This window comes from Cyanistes caeruleus, chromosome 13 (genome assembly GCF_971803275.1).
Source record: "Cyanistes caeruleus chromosome 13, bCyaCae1.hap1.1, whole genome shotgun sequence".
In the NCBI taxonomy this organism is placed as follows: domain Eukaryota; kingdom Metazoa; phylum Chordata; class Aves; order Passeriformes; family Paridae; genus Cyanistes; species Cyanistes caeruleus.
Window position 1 is genome coordinate 1,856,833 of NC_141713.1, and position 21,296 is coordinate 1,878,128.

The 21,296-nt window shown below is 43.4% G+C and overlaps 1 protein-coding gene across 10 annotated transcripts in view; it reads right to left on the reverse strand.

Annotated features, from left to right (window-relative positions):
* Positions 1 to 21,296, reverse strand: part of ZWILCH (zwilch kinetochore protein) — a 69,794-nt gene that overhangs the window by 30,890 nt on the left and 17,608 nt on the right. For 8 of the 10 annotated variants that reach the window (XR_015275693.1, XR_015275691.1, XR_015275692.1 and 5 more), the window contains 4 exons: positions 18,606 to 18,745; positions 17,256 to 17,387; positions 13,920 to 14,140; positions 12,234 to 12,325 (listed from right to left, as the gene is read on the reverse strand). The gene's annotated coding sequence lies outside the window, so the exon portion shown is untranslated. Of the gene's footprint in view, positions 1 to 12,233; positions 12,326 to 13,919; positions 14,141 to 17,255; positions 17,388 to 18,605; positions 18,746 to 18,883; positions 19,040 to 21,296 lie in introns of those variants that run through there. The other 2 variants (XR_015275697.1, XR_015275694.1) reach the window with 2 other exon arrangements.

Genomic DNA, 21,296 nt, shown 5'->3' on the forward strand with positions numbered 1-21,296 from the left:
TGGGACCTGCTGAGCTGGTTTTCAATCCAGGATGAGGATTTAAGGGTTGCAGTCAGAAGGGTGCACTCGGTGTCCTGGACAGCCTGGGAGGCTCTGCCTGCCCATCCAACGTCCATTTCCAATCCACTTCTGGAGAAATGTGGAAGATTCACCTAAAAATTAAACATCTCAGCTGGGGAATCTTTAACCAACTCATCACAAATGAAAACAGCATCTTTTGCAGGACTCAGAGGAAACGTGGACAGTTCCCTTCTGCACAGATTTATTGGAAAGGTTTTCATAAACACAGATGTTGGGAACGGATGGCTACTGTGTAATCATGTGTAGAAAAAGCCAAGGGACAAAATATCCCTTAATGAAGACCCACATACCATGCAATATTCCAAAACAAGGGAGGAAGAAATATGGGTGGTGTTACAAACACACAAATTGCAAGAATCCAGATGCCAATATTTAGTTTTTTTAAAAAAATTATTTATTCTCCCACTCTATTTGTAAGCAAAAGAGCCCCAAAAGACCTTGCTCTGAGCAACACACAAGGCAGCCCAAGGGACCTACGTGGCATTAAAGTCAGTTTTTAAAGGATTAAGCCCAGTTTAAAACAACAGCATTGAGATGGGAGACAGCTCTCACTATTTCTGATATCCTGATTTAATGCAAGGACTGCACACACATTTTAATTGACATTTTAATGTCACAATTTATTTGAAGAGCTTTTACTGGGGTTTATAGAATCACAGAATGCCCTGTGTTGGGAGGGTTAAAGATCATCTCATTCCACCCCTGCCATGGGCAGGTACTTGCCCTTCCACTATCCCAGAGTGCTCCAAACCTTGTCCAGCCTTGGACACTTTCAGGGATGAGGCAGTTACAGCTTCTCTGGGCAATTAAAGATTTTAGTTTGTTCTGTCTCAGTTTTTAGAGGTATAAAAAAGATAAAAAAATCTTCATGAAAGTATTTGAAGCAATGAACCCATTGCCCTCTGCAATTCCCTGTGGCAATACTGATTCTCCTGTGACCAGGAATAATCCTGCATTAGCACAAAGGTGTTCACCTTTCTCAAATAAGAGAAGAAAAAATAATTGGACACTGAAGCAAATAGAAAGCCCAAATTTCTGACTTTTAGAGGTTATTAGTGCAAAAATAGGTATTTTAATTTTTCCAGAATATCTCCATAACAGCATTAGGGAATTTCACTCTCCCTTCCCCCTCCTTCATTTGTGACTTTCATTCACTGATCACAGCAAAATAATATCCAAGGAGAAAAAGTAATTTTTGACAGTCCAATATCCCTGTTATACCAGTGAACTTTGCAGAAGAACCCCAAACTCAGGCAACTTAAGAATATATTTATAATATTCAACAAAATAATAAATTCTGCACATGACACAGGAAATAATAATCAGATGATCTCAGCCCCAGAAGTATTTCACTGCTGTGGAAATGCCAGGTTGGAGAGTTCATGTGGAAAAGGAAAAGCCTTGTAACTTCTCCAAACATCAGTCATCACTTCCAGATACCTCTAAATACAGCCATTCATTTCACACTGCAGGATATTGTATTGAAAAGCAAGGCAGGGCCAGCGCAGCACCTTCTACCACTAAATATGCACTGCACAAACCTTAGCTAAGTGTGTTTTTCCTATTTGGAATAGGGCTCTTTCATTTCCAAAAAAGAGCTTCATGCTTCTCACAGAGGAAAAATATTTATAGCCACATGCAAAATGAAAAAAAAAAAAAAAAAAGGAGGAAAAAAAGGGGGGGTGGGAAGATCTTGAAAAGGCAAATCCAGAGGTATTCCAAGATAGCTCCGTGTCAAATATAGTGACTCATCCACCTCTTTCAATGAAAATGTTCATCCCAGATAGATCAAAGGCCCTGAGTACACCAAGCCCTTTTTGCTAAACCTGGCAGGAGAGTAAAAAGGTTTTCAATCAGCAGCCACTTGGTGGGAGGTCTGGGAACAAATGAAAGCCAGAAGACGCTGGCATTTGAGAGAGACCATCCCCTACAATGCACAATAGGGACAATGTATATAATGTAAGCACAGTTTGTCAGGAATAGAGGGAAGCCTGGCTGGATGTTTTTGTGCAGCTCTACCAGATGGATCTGATATGAGCAGTTCTGCCTTATTTTTGTATAGATTTTCAAAGATGCTCCCCAGTGCCTATCACCATGGCTTTGAAGGCTGGGCTCTTTATTGAGGATTTATTTGGAGCCTGGATGGATCCTGCCCAGCTCTGTGGATGCTGTGCAGTAAAGGAGCCTCTGCAAGCTGTGATATTCCTGTGAGCTCCCATTTTACCGCTTGGGTTTCCACCTCTTCCACCACCCCCACAAAGGTTGGGCTGCGGGGGAAGGGAAACCACAAAACACAGGAAAGCAAAATGTCAGAGTTTAATTTAAAATAACCCTGACCTGCTGCAGCGGCTGCTTGCAGTGGGAGAACACAAGGCTAAAGATTATCCCGCACAGAGGTGTTTTGTGCTGTGCCTGCAGCCTCTCCCTGCGGCCGCCCCGCAAGGCAGCGGCTCCCCGGCCCCGGGATCCTCCTGGGATGCTCCTGGGATGCTCCTGGGAACCTCCTGAGATGTTCCTGGGATCCTCCCGGGGTGCTCCTCGGATGCTCCTGGGATGTTCCCGGGATGCTCCTGGGATGTTCCTGGGATCCTCCCGGGATGCTCCTCAGATGCTCCTGGGATGTTCCCGGGATGCTCCTGGGATGCTCCTGGGATCCTCCCGGGATGCTCCTGGGATGCTCCCGGGATCCTCCTGGGATGCTCCTGGGATGTTCCTGGGATCCTCCTGGGATGCTCCTGGGATGCTCCTGGCTCTCCCCATCCCGCAGGTTGAGCGGATCCCCGGTCCCCCGGGACTGTCCTGGCTCCCGAAGTCGCAGGATCCCACACGGATCCCACACGGATCCCACACGGATCCCACACGGATCCCATGCCGATCCCACATGGATCCCATGCCGATCCCACACGGATCCCACACGGATCCCACACAGATCCCACACGGATCCCACGTCGATCCCACACGGATCCCACACGGATCCCACACGGATCCCACACAGATCCCACGCCGATCCCACACAGATCTCACATGGATCCCACACGGATCCCACACAGATCCCACACGGATCCCACGTCGATCCCACACGGATCCCACACGGATCCCACACGGATCCCACACGGATCCCACGCCGATCCCACACGGATCCCACACGGATCCCACACGGATCCCACACGGATCCCACGCCGATCCCACACGGATCCCACACGGATCCCACACGGATCCCACACGGATCCCACGCCGATCCCACGCCGATCCCACACGGATCCCACGCGGATCCCACACGGATCCCACACGGATCCCACACGGATCCCACGCGGATCCCACACGGATCCCACACGGATCCCACGCCGATCCCACGCTGCCATCGTGCGGTCGCTGCCGGCTCCTGGCACCGCTCGCTCGTCCGAGCCGGAATTACGGGATGGTTTGGGTTTGCCATCGCCTCCTTCCACTCCACCTTCCCCCACCCAGGCTGCTCCAAGCCCCCGTACACTGGGCCTGGAACACTGCCAGGGATCCAGGGGCAGCCCCAGCTTCTCTGGGCACCTGTGCCAGGGCTTCCCCACCTTCACAGCCCAGAATTCTTTCCCAAAATCCCACCTAACCCTGCCCTCTGGCAGTTAATGCCATGATCCCCTCTGTCAAGCACTGCTGGGGCTTGGGCAGACCCGATTTGCTCAGGGCTGATTTTGGGGACCCTCCTGCGTGGGTAAAATAGGAATGAACATTTCTGGGTGTGTTCCGTGCCCAAAGGTTCAGCACTTGTGTGCAGCAATCATCCCATCCTCCTCTCACTGAGCACTCTACCTCGCTGTCTGTGGGAAATGGAGAGAAATGTATCCTCGAAATGCTCCTTAATTCCTTCCCAATTTCCTTTATCCTGCTTTGCTGGCTTCCAGCAGCAGACCCAGCAGACCCAGCAGTCCTATTTCCACCCTGCAGCGTGGCTCATCCATGGCCAACAAGCGGCCGGAGGCACTGGGAATACACAGACTGCCCAAATCATCCCCGGGAAAGGCAGCGCTGCCAGACCACAGGGCACAAACTCCAGCTCACCCCACACTGGGATACTCCAAACACGAGGAGAGGGATACACAGGCTCATGGTAACACCACACTGACCAGGCCGTGGGTTACTGCAGCTGCCTCAGCTTTCCATACTCAGGAATCATCTGGGCCACGGTGCTCCAGCCCTGCCCCTGCAGCTGAACACTGTTTTTAGGAAGTCATTACAGTGAGAAAAACAAAGTTGCAAGTTCCTTGAGTTTTTCTGCTGTATTTTTATAACTCTTTTTAAATATTAACTGTGCAGAATTGACGATTCCTACAGAAGGGAAAATCCTGACACTAATCTGCTTCTCAGTCATAAAGAATTCATGCGTTTTACCCTGTTTTGAAACTCATTAACCAAGCTTCTGGAAGCAGTTTTTCCATGACCCAAAGTAACAAACAGTTTGAAATTTTCTCTGGGTAACAGTTGCCTACAAAGCACTTAAAATTTATAAACTTTTGGTCCAGTTTGTGCCATTTATCATTGCTAAAGTAAATGGAAGCAGTGGAATCGACTATGCATCATGAGTAATATAATGCAATATTAAAGGACACCCAGTGGAGCACTTTGGAGGCTGAAGGATGTAAATCATACACTCGGTGCTGGGAAACCAGAAGGAAAATGTGCAGCACCATTTGTTGGTGGCTGGAGCTGTCAGTGCTCAGCGTTCTGTGAGCACTGGGGTACAGGACTGACAGCAGGGATTTACTGTTTGTGTGAATGAGGAGAGAAAGGAGCACAGGAAAGAATTCCTGAGGAGTGATCACAGGCGTTTCCATGCTGCCCAAGCTGCACAGAAACTTGCAGGGAGATGAGGAGATGGGTTCAGGGAAAGGAAAAGCCCAGCTCTTCCCACCTTCCTCCCCAATCCTTCACTGCTTCTTACCCATATGCCAGGAGAATATATAGATTTATTTTAGCAGAATAAACAGCCACTGGAATTACACTTTGGAATTATTTTCTTTCTTCCTCTGTTTTTTTAATATATTTTGCTTTTTAGTCTTTCACTCATTTTCTTTCCCTCTTTTGGATTTTTCCTTCAGTCTCACTGAAGAGGCAAGAATCATGATGTAAGAAATAAGTCACACTTCCCATTCCTCTGTTCCTCTTCCAATAATCTGCAAATTCCATCAGCTGAAGGATGTGGGACAGGGATGGATTGGGGCAGACAGGGAGGCACAGACTCAAATCCTGCCTGGTGCTGGTACTGGGGAAGAGTTTTAGCAGAAGGATCAGCACAAACCCTCATCATGTTACAGAACATGTGAGATGAAAATGAAAGTTTAAATTCCTTGAGTGTTTATCTTCATTTGTCCATTTTTGGCTCTTAAGATAGACATGTAGACATTACTGTCCCCAGCCAAATGATGAGAGGATTTACGAAAGATGAAGCAATTTGAACTTCATCTCAAAAGTCTCAAAATGATATTTAATTCATGTTTGTGTCTTTAATATAAAAATATACATTATTTTTCTGGTATGATGGTCAAACAGTTCTGTTGTTCTTCTGGGATAATTACTTGCATTATTGGCAAATGAGCAGCTTCTGAAATCATGAAAGCGATTTTCAGAGTGCTCTGTTCTCTAAGTTTTTAATAAGAAGCTTCTCTCCATCACAATTGCAGAATAAAAGTTTGGAAGAAAATAGATACAAATATTCCAATGACTCAAAAATACCCAGGAAACAATGAATTTTGAAAGCATACTTATCTGCTTTAAGCTGATGGTCTTTAACAAAATCTTCTGACTTTAAAGATCGTTTTTGGCTTTTGAAAGCTTCCACTTGGATCTATAAAGCTGCTCTTCAGAGCCACTTCCTTCAAATCTTTGCAGAAAACATCTGGGGCTGACACAGGGAGCAAACAAGGCAGCAGAAGTTACATCAGCACTTGTGCTTCCCTGGCTTGATGTTTTTATGGCAAAAGTACCTTTATTTGTGAAAGCAGCAATGTTTTATCCCAATAACAGGGATCACACCTGCAGCCAGTGAGCAAACCCAGGAAAAGCTGGAGGTTCCACGTGGCTGGAATGATTATTTACACCCAGGAGTCCATGGAGTCTTGGCCTCCAGTGACAGCTGGGGCTGCTGGGCTGGGGAGCTCCAGAGGGAACTTCGCAGGAAGGAAGGATGTGCCAAGAGGACATCACCCCTTCCAGGACGTTTTCAGGTTTCCCACCTAGCCAGACTGATGCTACCAAGAGTAAACTTCAGCTGGGGCCATGTGGCACCCCCACCAACATCCCCAGCTTAGTCTGGAAGGAAAGATTTCCCATTCCCAGCTCTACCTGACATCCTGGTCATCTCCTCTCCAGCTCCAGATTCACTGGAGCACCACTGCATTGTCCTCCCATCAAACCCCATCCTGTCCTGCATGAGGAGCTCATGGAATAGCAAATTAGGCTCTTAGCTTCTCGAGGATCCTTTGGGAAAGCATTAAAAGGGAGGCCATATTACTATTCCAATATTCCAGCTATATTCAGTGCAATATCAAAGTCTAGTCCCCATGGCTCTGATTTCCAAAATGCCAAGTCCCTGCAGGACACACACACACACTTCAGAAACAAAACACCATAAAAAGATCAAAGATCCCTCTGGGAATACATTCTCTGCAATCTTCAAAGCCAAATGTCCCCTCATTTGCCCCCTTGTAAACTGATTAATTTCAGTGGGAAGAGTGCTCACAAAATCAGCAGATCCATGCGGTGAGGATAAGTGTTTGTACACGTTGACTCCACAAGCAAATCCCTCTGTATTTTCTTCTTCTCCACAGAAACAAGAGGATTTACACTAAATCTCATTTCCAAGCTGCAGTTGGTGTTTAATCTGCGAGCAGGCAGCTTTTCCTTGAGTGGTTTTGCACATGGATGGGATGCAGCCCCTTTCCCTGGATGCAGGAATAAATGAGAGCACCATCTGGCCAGGCCCAGCGCCTGCGGTGCAATTCCAAAATGTGAGGAATGCTCACCCAGAAGACTCCACTCACATCCTCCCTCCTGTTGACTAAAGCTGCTCTGTCCCTTCTGGGCTGCTTTAGAGAAGAATTTGGTGGGAAGATGAGGGCTCTGAAATCCAAACCATCTTCAAATGTGCCTGTGTGTGGTCTGAGCAGGCAGCTTATGCAATGAGAAATGGGAAGCCACTAAAATGATTCTGCTTCTAAATATTTTGACCTTTATTGACATTTATAAGTAGCAGGCAGCTTAATTACCAATTAAAGGAAGTTATTAGCGACAAAAGGAGCCTGTTCTTTTTTTTCCCCCATGGCTCCTTTCCCAAACCAGGGCTGTTAGATGAGATGTCTGTGGCAGGACAAGGCGGAGGAGCCCAGGAGACCTCGGCTACTTGATGGCAAATCTGTACAGAAATCCTTCTAGGAGTCAAAAACCTTCATAAAGGGGATATCCAGAGACAGCCCATGCACAACAACAGACTCTCCACTGCTGCTGGGGTTCAAGCCTTGTTTTACAGAACTGTCCCATTTTCCTACATGGAACTGCTTGATATTTCTGGCTGACTTTCTTTCAAGTACATCCATAAAAAGGCCTTCCCAAACTGTTTTTTTGGGTTTTTTTTTCCTCTTTTATTATTTTTCCTTCACAATATGCATTTAGGGGTTGGCCTGAGGAGCTGAGAATATTCAGGACTTGGCTGCTAATCCTGACACACACTGTTAAAACAACTGGAAGTTCTGCCCCAGAGATGGATGAATTCCTAGAGCAAACAAAGCAGCTCCTTTAAAATCACCCAACTCTTCATGCTGGATTGCAAGGGCTGGGAGCTCTACACATATTTATTGTCCCACTAGAGCATTGGGATTGTTTGCTGGGTGATGACACTGATGAGAACATCCTTATTAAAAATAGATATAACGGAATGATCAATGCTCTCCCATAATTTTAGAGAATCTTTCAATAAAAATTAGGTACAACACATACCAAAACTACAGGATAAGCAGAGCTCTGATACTGACAGATGCAGGCAGGACTTTTTAAACTGAATTAGTGTTAATATGAATTTAAAAATAGCCTCATGAAAGAATTACCCTACCCTTGTATTATTTTCAGTTCTGTAATACACATTAATGTTATTTTAAGAGTCTTTATTTATGAAGGGAGACACAATGTAGAGAAGACATGGATATCCCAAGATGCTTAAAAACATGATTTCCTCACTGGGTGAATAACCCCAAGGTTTGAATTTCCAGTAGCTGGGAGGTGGATGAGTGATCCAAACCTCATTTTGGAGTATGATATGGAAGATAGGAAACTTCCAGGCGCAGTGATTTAGCTTTTCCTCACTTCTTCTCCTGCTTTTATCTAAAGTCCCCCAGTCTTTTCCACCAACCTCAGCTTCTGATTTTCTGACAAACTTCTGGACTCCCAAGCAAGACTTTCAATGCTATTTTTTTCCCTGAATTTTTACCCCAGATCTTCATGGCTTTTTTTGCTCTGTATTCTTTACACCTTTTTTATTGAGTTGATTATTCACCCTCACTTTCAGAGGGAAAAGAAATTTTACTTTCAAAATATTTGAAACTTAGAGTTTGATCCTACAATCACCAAAGTCCAAGGCAACAAGGGTGTTCTGTTCAGAGGAAGTAGAACAGCCCCAGGTCCCTGAACATTGTGTTTTCAATCAGGGAGCCTTCACATTTAAAAGGAAATCATTTACACCGTGTTCATATTCATTGTCCACCTACACAGGACGGGAGATTTGCTGGATGAGATGAAATGTGCTGATGGCAGGAGGGCAGAGCTGCTCTCAGCTGAACCTGCTGCAGGAAATGCCATCAAACCCCTCTGGGGAACCAGACCTGGTTCTTGGTACGTCAAGGTCAGCTGAGGTCCCAGTGTGGGAATTTCACCCCAGGAGCAAAACCAGAACTCAGCCTCTGGGGAAAGGACCAAGGGAAGCTGCTGCAGCCCATCTGACACAGACATCCAGTTATCAAATGTCTGAGAAGAAATTCTGTTCAGATATATTTCCCTGAAGTTTAATAACAAGGAGAGCTTGTGCAAATATCAGCTGCAAAGACTTGGGAAAGCAAATCAAATCCAAGCTTGCAACAGTGAACAGGTAACAGTAATAATGAAATATTTGCCTGGATTTTGACAGCCTTGAACAATTCAGTAAATCCTAGCACTCCCCGTGCACTACCTGATAATAATAATTATTATTATCAGGAAGCTGCACTGCCCTTGAGAACTGGGCAGTGGGTTCTAGGAGGAAGGAAATTGCTGCCACATGCAGTAAATAAAAAGAAGTTTGAAAAAAAAAGAAATACAGAGTTGTGCTGCAGAATCATTCCATTGAGCCTGGCTAGAAACACAGGCAGCTACAAACCAATCATTCATCTCCAACATAAACACAGATTGGGTTCAACTTGCAGTAACATAGGTTGAGATTTTTAGTAGATGACATAAATAAATGTATTTTTATATTTCCTGACTACATTAAGCTTGAAATCAAGAGTTCTAAAATGTGAGCCATACACTGTAAGGCTTCTAATAGCTAATAAATTCAGATAGTCACACTGAAGCAATGTTTTCTCCTTAAAGGCACATTTTGCTGCAGTGTATACAAATACAAGGGGACTTGTTTTTTTTATGGATTTGTAATTATATGTAGCTGAACATGATCATTCCATACAGGTTAAAGTTCTCTTAGGAGGACAGCAAGATGGAAACCACTTCAGAAGGCACAATCTCTGGCCCCAAATATTATTTCTACATGGAAAGACATTGGTAAGGAGATGGGGGAAGGTTGAGGAAAATTACTTTCTCAAAAAAAGACCAGTTGAGGAAAGGTGAAATATTCTGGCTCAAGAACATCAATGTATTCCTCTGTTCCTGCCCCACTTCTACTACTCTAAGAAAGCACAAAACCAGTTTTTATCCTGCCCAGTGCCTCAACTTCCCATGTGTAAAGCAGGGATCAGAGTGCTGCAATTCCTTCAGGTGGTGGTAAAGGAATGAACCATCCTAGAGAAACACCAGTAATACTTAAGAGCTAAAATACTGCCTAATCAAAGGTCATTTTTCATCTCCAGCCCTTACAGCACTTCTGTGTGGAGCTGAGCATTGTCCCCACGATAACCCATGCTGGGAAATGGAATATAACATTTTCCAGCTTCTCAGGAAGGGCTGGCAGCAGTGGCAGCAGTGATTTTGGGAAGGGCTGGCAGCAGTGTCTGCAGTGATTTTAGGTGGCAGAAAAGTGTGTGAGATGCACAAAGGCTGATGCCCAGCAGTCAGAGAGCTCAGGGTCAGGCAGCACAAGGCTGAATTTCAGCTCTGCTCCCCACACAAGCTCTGGCTGAAGGACACAGTCACTGCCCAGGCTTGGAAGGCAAATCCCTCAGCACAGAACGAGCTTGTTTGTGTTTTGGACCCAGCACTTCCAGTGGGTCTCTCACAGAGACGTGTTCCCAGTGGGGGAGCCATAAAGAGTCAGTGTGTGCTGGCTCCAGAGCCCCTCATTGCCTGGATGTGCTGGAAAAGCCAACTGGAAATGTCTGAGTGCTGATGTCACTGCAGCACAATCGCTTTGGAGCCTGCTCAGCTTTCCTTGGGGCGCCCATTCCTCACAGGAGCCTCGCTGAGCTTTGTCTCCTGGCTGGAGGTTTAGGAGCAGAGAGAAGTGAAGATGGCAGCTGAAAGCCTCACTCCACAACAAGGAAAATCATCCTTTTAAGGAAGGATTTGTTATTCCTAGCCCAGTTTAAAAGCCAGCAGTTGAGAGTGAGTAAATTAAATGGATGAGCAGAATAAATCTGAAATCAGCAACTGCTTCTTCAAGGGGAATTGAGCTGCATGTGACAAAATTAATAAGAACCTCCCCACCCACCTAAGTTAAGGTTGAAAAATTAAGTGTTTAGGGGCTGGAAACACCAGGTTTAAGGCTGCCATGTGCAGTCCTAATTCACATCTCCTGTGTGATACAATTAAAAGCTATTTTTCCCCATGGCCTCACCCCATTTAGTGGGGAGGATGAACAGAGCTATTCAGTATTTCTGGTTGGGTTTTTTTTTTACCTTTTTGAGTCAATGTGTGGCCTTGGCTTTATTTATAGCATGCCATTTAAACTCTTCACTGAAAACAGGATTATTCACATCCTTGTGGGTTTTAATATAACACTTATCACAGAAATATTTGCTTCAAAAATATAACAAATGTCTCATGACAAAACCCCTGCCAGTGAGGTAGGATGGTAGCACAGTCCCTTGAGCCCAAGTGCTTAATCAGAATCAGAGGTCCCACAAGCTTATTTTGTTTAGGATGAGATCATCTGAAAGTAATACAGTGTATAATATATTCTTGGGTTTTAGCAAACCAATGGTAACAAAAACCCATTTCTCTGGGACAGAGCTCCAAAACTTTAGTGCCCTGAGTTCTGGCTTTGGGAAAGCATCTGTTTCCTTTCAGCAGTGGCCACAGCATTTGCAAACCTTGTTCTCTGTGGTTTAAAGCAGCTCCTTCTAAGACCACGGGGCAAACATGCAAGGCCTGATCTGAAGTAAAGTAATGTAGCAAAGAAAGGCTGGAGTGAAATTATTCCTGGCTCACTTGGTTCTGGAGGATTTCCACTGAAATTTGCAACTTCAAAGGCAAAAGAATTACTCCTACCTCTGTTTGCAGGCCTCTGGACATGCATGTGGTTATATAATACACCTAAACCCAAAAAAGTTGTCATATCTGACTGCAAAACACCTGAAATATCTTTGAATGTGTAGCACACAACAGTGTTAATGTTTTTTTTCAGCAGTTAATCAACCATCAGCAAAGGTTTAACAGACTTGAGCTCAGCACTGCACAGTCAATCCTCTCATAGACAATTCACATTTACCTTTTTAATTTGGATCTGGGTTACAAATCAAGTAACTTCTCTTTTGAGACATTGTAGAAAAAAAAAAAAGTTGCTTCAGGTTCTTCCACAAGTATGAAACCATTTGATAAATACAATTTTCAAGTTTATACAAGCCTGCAGTCCCACCTGCACACCCAGTCAGGGAAATCAATCCATGATTCCCTGTCATGCTGCTTGTTTTACAGCACAGGCTCAGAGAAAAGTGCTTGTTAGAAACATTTTTAAAACATTTACTCACTGTTCTGACAGCCCTTAGGATCTCTTTTCCTTTTTCTGGTCTGTGTTGCTTGTCTCCCACTATTCCTCACTGGTGCTGTCTTCAGAGGCCAGCTGAAAGAAAAATGCACAATGCCAAGAGTTTATATCCACCAGACTGGAAACCTGGCATGTCTGGAGCATTGTTATTATTATTATTATTATTATTACAAATATGTTTTGGAATTTGTATTTTTGGCATAATGGGAAGATTCATTCTAAAGAATGTAGCTCAGCTTTTTAAAAACATGTGAAATCAGTTTGGATCACATCAAATTGAAGTATTTCAGAGATGACTGGGACTAAGCTTCTTTCTTGATTTGATGTAGCAAAAATAAAGTTCACAAATATAATCTCAAGTACCACTTAGGAGCATCTTAAATACTGTTATTAAAAATATTGCTATTATTATTGAGTTTAGACTGTATTTAACCCTTCCCATGGCAAAGTGACAGAGGCTCTGAGAAATCACTAAACCAGGCTGTGATTTGCTACACTTTTAACTGATTTACATTTTTAACTGCTCAGTTCCCAAAACAATAAGGAGGCTGTGATGGAGCAAAGCACTGGGGCAGATATTTCACTTTAAGAACATATTAAATCTCCAGAGGCATCACTTGGTTTTGGACTTGAGCTGAAGTTGCTAAGGAGCATTAGTGAGGCCTTGTCTCTGAATTTATCCCTGAAAAAGCAAAAGTAAAATATATTTAATTTTTTTTTTTCTTTTCACTGGTTTTGTTTGTTTGATTTGATAAATAAGCTACAAGGAGGTCAGGCCATGGCACCAAACAACTTTCACTGTAAGAGCTGTGAAAGAATTTACATCATCCCAGTTCGTATTCAGTTTCTCCATGAAATTTTGAATTTTATTTAGGAAATAAGGAGCCTGGAAGTTTAGAAAGGAATTTTCTCAGGCTGTGCTTATGTGAGCAAAGTCCTCCTGTCCCTGGCAGCCCTGACACTGCAGCCCCTGAGGCTGAGCAGAACCTTCTGCTCACTTTGCTGCCCTTCCCCACCTCCCTGACCAGGCAGACAGAGACATCCCTGAATGTTCAGCCAGAAATCAGAGTTTCCAGCTCGCTGGTGCCCTGTGCAGAACCTTCCACTGGCATTTTTCAAACCTGCTCCCAGCTGAAGGGCTGAGGATGCCAGGGCAGCTCAGGCTCCCAGTGCTGCCTCTCCCAGGAACACAGCTCCATGCCCTGCAAGGCTCCAAACTCTCCTCTCCAGCCTAAACCTCCAGCCCTGGGCAGCAGCAAAATTAGTCTGAATGTCTTTAGTTATTAAAGTGTTTTATCTGTCCACTCCCTGACGATTTGTGCCTGTCTGGTGCATGAGAAAGGGCCCTTCTGGGGCAAAACCACAGATAAAATGTGTTTTAAAACTGGAATTAAAGCCCTGAATGTGGATGTTTCATAATCTAAGCTGAATATCTATAGAAAGAACAATTGTATGTTTTTAGTAATGACCTAATTCAACTAATTCAATAATGAACTAATTCAACCCCTTCCAAAACAATTCAAGAGCTCTTACTCATTATCAACAGACAGTGCTTGGGGACCTTTGCTAATTACCACTATTCTTTGGTGCTGGATGTATTTATGTCATGGATGCAGGGTAAAGATGGACAGGAAAGAAAATATAACTGTTTCTTTTTGTTCCTACTCACAAACAGTGATGGGAAAACCTCCAAAAGCTTTCTTGCTGTTTTGTGGTTGTCAGGACACTTCATTTTCTCTCATTCCCAAGCTTCAGAAGCTTCCTCTTTGTGATTGCAAACAGATGATGGCAGAGGCAGCAATTAGACTAATCCAAGTAAATTCCAATCACTGGTAGCCTGCAGCAGCTTGCAGTGCTCACATCAAATGGAGGCCCACCCTTAGCACGAAGCTGTCAGCAGGAAAAGAGAAATTAAAATTGATTTTTAGAAGCAAATTTCTGTGACCTTCCTCATTGCACCCAGGAGTATCTATAACATCTGTCATTTATTATATATCATGGCTGGGATTCTTAACCAACCATGGAGCTTGGGCATTCCAAATCCAGTGTGCACCTTTGACTGTATCAGTACAAATTCTCAGGAGTTTTGACCATTTGGGAGTTCCATAAAAGGAGGAAGTGTCTGCACCTCTCTACACACACCAAGAAACATTAAAAATATACAATTTAGGAGCTCATTTGAAAAGGACACCTTTAAAATTGGAGCTTTTAATACAACCAGAATAGATTATGCAGATTTATCTTGTCCTTGCCAACTTTTACAATCTTTCTTTGCAAAACAGAGGTGGCATGTTCTCAGACAGTGTAATTTTTTTAATAATGACCCAAATAAAACCAGTGGCTAGTGATAGCAGCTACTCAGTGAGCTCAATGGGTATTCAAATATGAGAGCAGTGTCTTTTATAATAGTGCAGGAGCTGCTAAGTAAATTTAGTGTAAATTTCAGAGTCACTCATCTCCATCTTTTGTCAGGAATCCCCGTTCAAACACAAGATCTCCCAGATTCTGGAGGTTTTCTTGCAATGGAGACTGTCTCCAGAAGCTGCCCACAGATTTCCCAGGATACCAGACTGGTGTTCCCCACAAGTAAAGTAAAACATCCTCATTCCTCTTCCTTCCAATATTCTTCCATAATTCTAATATTTTTCTCTGAAAAGCAAAACCAGGTTGTAAACCCAGTTGAGCTTTAGACAAAAAGTTTCCAAAAGCAGCAAATATAATGCAAGGAAAGTCATTTTGTAACACAGAAAAACACAAGCACAGTTATACAAGTGTTCTTGTTCCAAGAACAATTGTAAGTGGGTTTTGTTTTGATTTGGAAAAAACTCCAATATCTCAGTGTAGTTGCAGCAGACCACACACTGGAAAAATTACGTGGTTTTCTGGTGGCTGTATAATAAGAAAGGATTTTTCTCTCTGAGACAGAAAAGGCCTATTCAAGGTTGGAAAGGGAGTGTGGCTTGGAAGAATGGAGAATCAGGAAGCTGAGGAGATAGGTCAGAATTGTGTGAGGATGATGTGGTCTCATTTTCTGAACAGCTGCCAGGGAATTAGGAAAGACAGCTTCTCCTTTTTCATCAAAACATAAGGGCTAAAAGCAAAAATCCAATAAATAGCAGGTTTAGGGTGTTTGCTGTTAAGGGTGGCTCCATCCCTGGTGCCTAGCTGGAGATAAGAGGTTTTGCAACACAGGCTGGCACAGACAGAAAACAAAGTGGGAGGATAAACACAATGGGCTTTGTGCCAATGGATTTGTGATGTGTTCACACAGAATCCTGCAGCAAGAGAAGCCATAAATATCTCCAGCATTTATGGATGGAGATGCACTCCAGGCTGGAGACAAGTGAACAGCAGATAAAGCACTCACAGAGTTAGGCCCTGACTTCACACTCACAAAGTGAGCCCATTGCAGGAGCTGCTTTCCAGGTTATTTTACTGCCTTTTACTTCATTGGGCAATCTTGGATGGGCTCCAATGAGTAGATTTTTTTAAAAACATTCTTTTTACCAGTAAAACACAATAAAAGATTTTATAGCCTTGATGTGTTTCTGGCACAGTTTAAAAACTGCTGCTAATAAAACTTTACCAAGAGGAAAAAATGACCAAGTTGTCACAATGTAAATATGATTTTTTAATTTATTTTTTTTTTTAATTTGGGTTTTTATGCAGGAAACTGGGAAACAACATCACAGGAAAAGATTATATTAAGAGAAGAAAACCTATGCAAGCACAACTTAGAGTGGAACAGTGTCATGTTCCTGGCAGCTCATGTTAAATGCAGTTGGAAAGAATTGTGTTTTCATGCACACCAAGGGCTGGCTCCTCCTGACCCCTGAGTCAGTGACAATTCACCAAGTGATGCCCTGAAGCAGCAGCCTGGCTTATGAATATGGCACCAGGCTAAGCCAGACAAGAGCTCTGAGCTCAGTCCTGGCCTGATCCAAGCTCCCTGTGTGAGATCCATGGAGCTTTTCACATGGAGAGAGCGTTGATCTGTCTGTCTGCTCCCCCTGCCAGCTCTCTGAACAGTCCCAGCCCCTCCTGGCCCTCTAAAGCCTTTGTTCTTGGGGTGTTTTTAGGTGCAACTTTCATTTTACAAGGAATGAGTAATGGCCACCCTTAATTATCACAACTCTGGCACTGTTCAGCGCTCTGGTGACTCTGGTTCACTGCCCTACCCGGTTCTGCAGGAGATAAAATGTGCCAAATGCCAAAAAAAGTGATAAAAACGTGCCTTCAGCATCCAAGTGCCCTGCAGCAGGAGCTGTGTAAACAGCACTGCCCTCTGTGTGCATCACAGCTGCAGAAGCTGCTGCATTTTCAAGGATCATCACCTCTGCCCCTGAAAATGCTGATATTCCCTGCTCCTGGTGATGTTCCTGCTCTCATTTCAGTGCAACTTTTACTGCTGAGCTCTCTGTAAGATCTCGGAGATCTCTCTTCTGAGAGGCTTTGTAAGAACTGCAATGTTGATGTTTATTTTATGCTACCAGGCAACATTCTCAGTCATCAATTTGGCCACGCGAGGGCACCAGCACTGCTGGGAAAAAAAAAAAAAAAAAAAAAAAAAAAAAAAAAAAAAAAAAAAAAAAAAAGACAAAACTGAGTAGCCAAAGGAATAAATAGGAGTTTGTTTACAAACTGTACAGCTGCAAAAGCACAGCATAGCAGGCTCCAGGCAGGAGTCACCCACCCAGAGCATCCAGCAGCTCCAGGGGTGCACAGCAGGGAGGAGGAAATCCCCCACCACCAAAACACAACAGAGCTGAGCTGCTCCTGCTGCCCTGCCAGGCTCTCCTTGCCCAGAGATCCCTTTCTCAGAGTGGGTGTGGGAAAAGCTCCCACACCTTTGTTGTTTTGGGTGCCCTGGCTCAGGTCTGTGGCACAGGGGCAGCAGTGACCTCCAGGCTCTTCCCCCTCTCCCTCAGCACAGAAAGGTTTTCTCACCTGAGAGCCAGGTGAGCAGAGATGTCAAAAATCACATTTATAGCCCAGCAGGGTTTACCTCGTTTTGTGCCTTTATTTGTGAGAGGAACTGAATGTGACTCCTGAAGTAAAAGAAATGAGTTGTAGCTTGAGCTGAACATCCACACTGGGTGAGTTGTTTTCTCCACAAGGACACCACCACAAGGAATTCCTTTAGAGAGAAAATAATGTGATTTTTTCAAGCCTGCATCTTAATTATCTGATTTTAAATGATGCCATATAAAAAAACAAAGGCCTTGGCATCACCAGCTCTCACTGAGTTCTCCCTGCCAAACACCATCCAGGACACAGAGATTTGCACCAAGAGAAAATCATGGAATTCAGAACCCCAGAATTCTTTGAGTTGGAAGGGACATTAAAGATTCCCTGATTCCACCCCTGCCTTGGGCAGGGTCTCCTTCCACTATCCCAGGTTATTCCAAGCCCTGTCCAACCTGGCCTTGGGCACTTCCAGGGATCCAGGGGCAGCCCCAGCTTCTCTGGGCCCCTGTGCCAGGGTCTCACCTCCCTCATAGGGATAAATTCCTTCCATCTATCCCACCTAAATTTCCCCTTTCAGTTTGAACCCATCCTTGGCCCATCACTGCAATTCCTGATGAAAAATATCTCCAAACCCCCTGTTCAAGAGCCAGCTCTGTATGAATGTATAGATGAGTGCAAAGCTAATTTTGCTTACAAAGGAAAATCCTCATTGCTAACAGATCCTGTGGTTAAGCTAAAGCTCGTCCTGCAGCATTGACTGTGGATACAAAAGGATTGTTCTTTTTTGTTTTGACTGTAAGTGAACAAAATGCTGTTTGCAACTAGATGTTTCTCCCGAGGTTTTTGTGATAGCCTGGATTAATTCCATGCAATTATTCTGGGGAAGTAAATTTATTCTGAATGCCCTGGTAGGTTTGTGGCAGTTCAGAGGAATCTCCCAGATAGGACACATCTGTTGTGAAGAACACCAGGTAAGGCAGGAATGGGGAAAATTAAAATAACTCCAGCTACAACCAGGGCAGAAGGGATCACAGCTGTCAGAAAACAAGGGGGCAAAAAGAGTTTTACAGGATCATCTTTATAATCTGAGCTTATTAAACCTTTTTGCACTGTTTGGAAAGCTGTTTCTTCTACTGTGTTTGTCAGAAAATCAGAGCAATGATGAGTTCCAAAATGCACATGTGAATTTGAAAAGTGTTTGATTGAATATTCCACAGCAGACTGTGCATAAGATGGTTTTATTCAATACAGGGTGCTGTAAAATCCTAAAGTGTTTTATTCTGCTTGAGCACTTCTTGAGGCACTGAAATTATTTCTAATTCTACTACTAAGAATAATCACACCAAAAGTGGAAAATAAATTGATTTGTTGTTGTTGTTGTTGTTACCTGTAACTCCAACTGAGCTCCTAGCAGCACTCTGTAGAATCCACAGCCCTGGGGCAGTGCCTCAGCTGCAGAAACATGGACAGACCCCACGGAACATTTCCTGCTCTCCTGACTCCTTTTCCTGGGACTGTTGGTCAGTGCTAATGAGAAGAGGAAGAGCAATGCTAAATTTAAATTTACTGACTGAGCCAGAGACCTACTGGCAATGTCTAAGTTCAAATCACATGTATTTGCAACGATTTATATTCAAAATAAAAGCAATTCTAGAGTATTTAGACCTGATTTAAAATGTCTGTAGTCTGCTACAAGCTTTTTTTTTCATCCTGTAATCTAAATGCTCCCATTTGGAACGCCAAGGTGAAGATATTTTAAATCCAGGACTAAAGCCTTTAATGCTGAAGTAGTTACATTTTCCCAAGGCAGCTGTGCAGTTCCTGTGTAAATTAGGAGATATGGGATTATCATTAATAAACAGAGGAACAAGAGGTCTCTGAGGCTGTACATTTATTACATGTTCTCAAAAGGGGGTCAGTCCTTTGCCTTTTGTTTTTTGCCAAATTTGGGGGTTCATTCTGGTCAGGAATCAACCTGCAAAGCAGCTCAGGTATTCCAATGCAAAACATGATTATTTTAAATATTCTGTTTTTCCTCATGGTCCAGCCCCATCTTCAGATTCACCAACAGATGCTCAGGAATGTAAAACATCTTTTGGGGATTATCAATTTGGAGAAAACAGTGCTTTTCTGAAAAGCCCTTCTGAAACTTTATTTAACTCAGCTAAAATGTGTCTCTCTAATAGTTCAACTTGATGTCACAGTTTAAAATTGATGCTGAGACTGGATAAAAAGGACCACATCAAGATAAAAGCTGTAATTAATTAAAACTGCAATAATTGCAAGTTTTAGTTTTCCTTTTCAAATTCCACGGGGCTTGTTGCCATGACAGGCGGGAAGATGCTACCAGCATAATCACTTCTTTCTTCTCATGTTTAGAAGGTTTTACTTTACTTTGTGGGACAGTTTGAAATTCAGAACAAAATAGGTACCAACAAAGAGATCTTTAGGATACAGATAAGTAACAGAAAATAAGTGGCTTCTAATAATAATAATTTTGCACCTCAATCTTCCCTCATTTTCCCCACCCTGGCAGAAGTTGAACTGCTCCTTCCACTCAGCCCAAGCTTTCAATTACAGTTCCCATTCAGCAGAAAAAAATCAGCTTTTCCCTTTTGAGCCAGCCCTTTTGGAGCAGCAGCTGACAGAGCTCTTGTGTTTTCCCTGGCAGGGATGAGGAGGGACATCCTGAGGTGCTGGGCTGTGCTCGTGGCACTGACGGGACCGAGCGTGGCCGAGGATTTCCCATGGACCAAGAACAATCCAGGCTCCTTCTACTACGGCACTTTTCCAGCTGGTACCTGCCAACCCCGCTGCTTTGGGGGTTGGAATGTTCTAGATCTGCTCCTGGGTTTGCACAGGGGAGTGACCCAAAGGTTTTCCTTGTCCTTCCAGGAAAATGGCAGGAACAGAAATGGAGAATGCAGGAATGTTTTGGGATCTGCTCCTGGGAACAGAGGGATCCACATGAGCCTGCACTCCATGGATCCACTTAGACAGGAAATACAGAGGAAAGGCTCACAGCTTAAGAGCTCATATCCACATCTCCCTGGTTAAAATGCAGTGTAACAAGTCACACCTGAAAACCCTTCTCCTTTTTTATAAATTACCTACAATTAATGAAATAAACTAAAATACCCTTTGTTATGCAGCTAATTTAAGAAATTAGTGTAATAACTGTGCTGGGTTTGTTTCAAGCTGTTCAGTATTATCCAACCCACTCTTCTGTATGGAATTATGAAACTTATCCTTTCTTCAACACATATTTAAACACATTTTATCCGAGCAAAATCAAAACTAGAAAGATGCAGGCACTGATTGGTTTTCATGCTCAAGTTTTCATCTCATTTATGCTATGGTATTTTGTGTAACAATAGGAAAATAATTCAGAATATTTCTTTATATTTTACTTAACATCTAAAATTGTAGTTGCTAAAATTACCATGAAAACTAGCAGGAAGAAATGATGTGGAAACATACTTTCTTTTTTACAATAAGATATCTCTGCCATGCTATCAATGCCCTACCTCACTGTAAAACACAGATTTCACAGGTTTGATAAATGAAAGGATTCATTTCCTTTTTCAGTGCATTAGAACAGGACACCTTCAATTTATTACCCATTTTCAGACCTATTTAGGCACAGATACATTTTGAAATGGAGAAAACCTCACCTCTCCAGCAGCGCTTACTGTCAGTTCCTTTCTCCTATGAATATTTAGCACCAAGACCAATCAGCAGGAAGATGCTTCAATAACTCCCCTGTTTTTACCTTCAGGTTTCCTGTGGGGTGTTGGAAGTTCTGCCTACCAGACCGAAGGGGCCTGGGACAAAGATGGGAAAGGACTGAGCATCTGGGATGTTTTCACTCACAGGAAAGGGAAAGTGGTCAGGAATGAGACGGGAGATTCCGCCTGTGATGGCTACTACAAAGTCAAGGTATTGTTCAAGAGGAATTCATTCCTTGCTCTTGGATTCCCATTTTGAAGGAATAAATAAGGGCTTATTTAAATAATAAGCTCTAAGGGCTTATTTAACTTAGGGCTGATATTTTTAATCAGTAAAATCTTTCCTTATA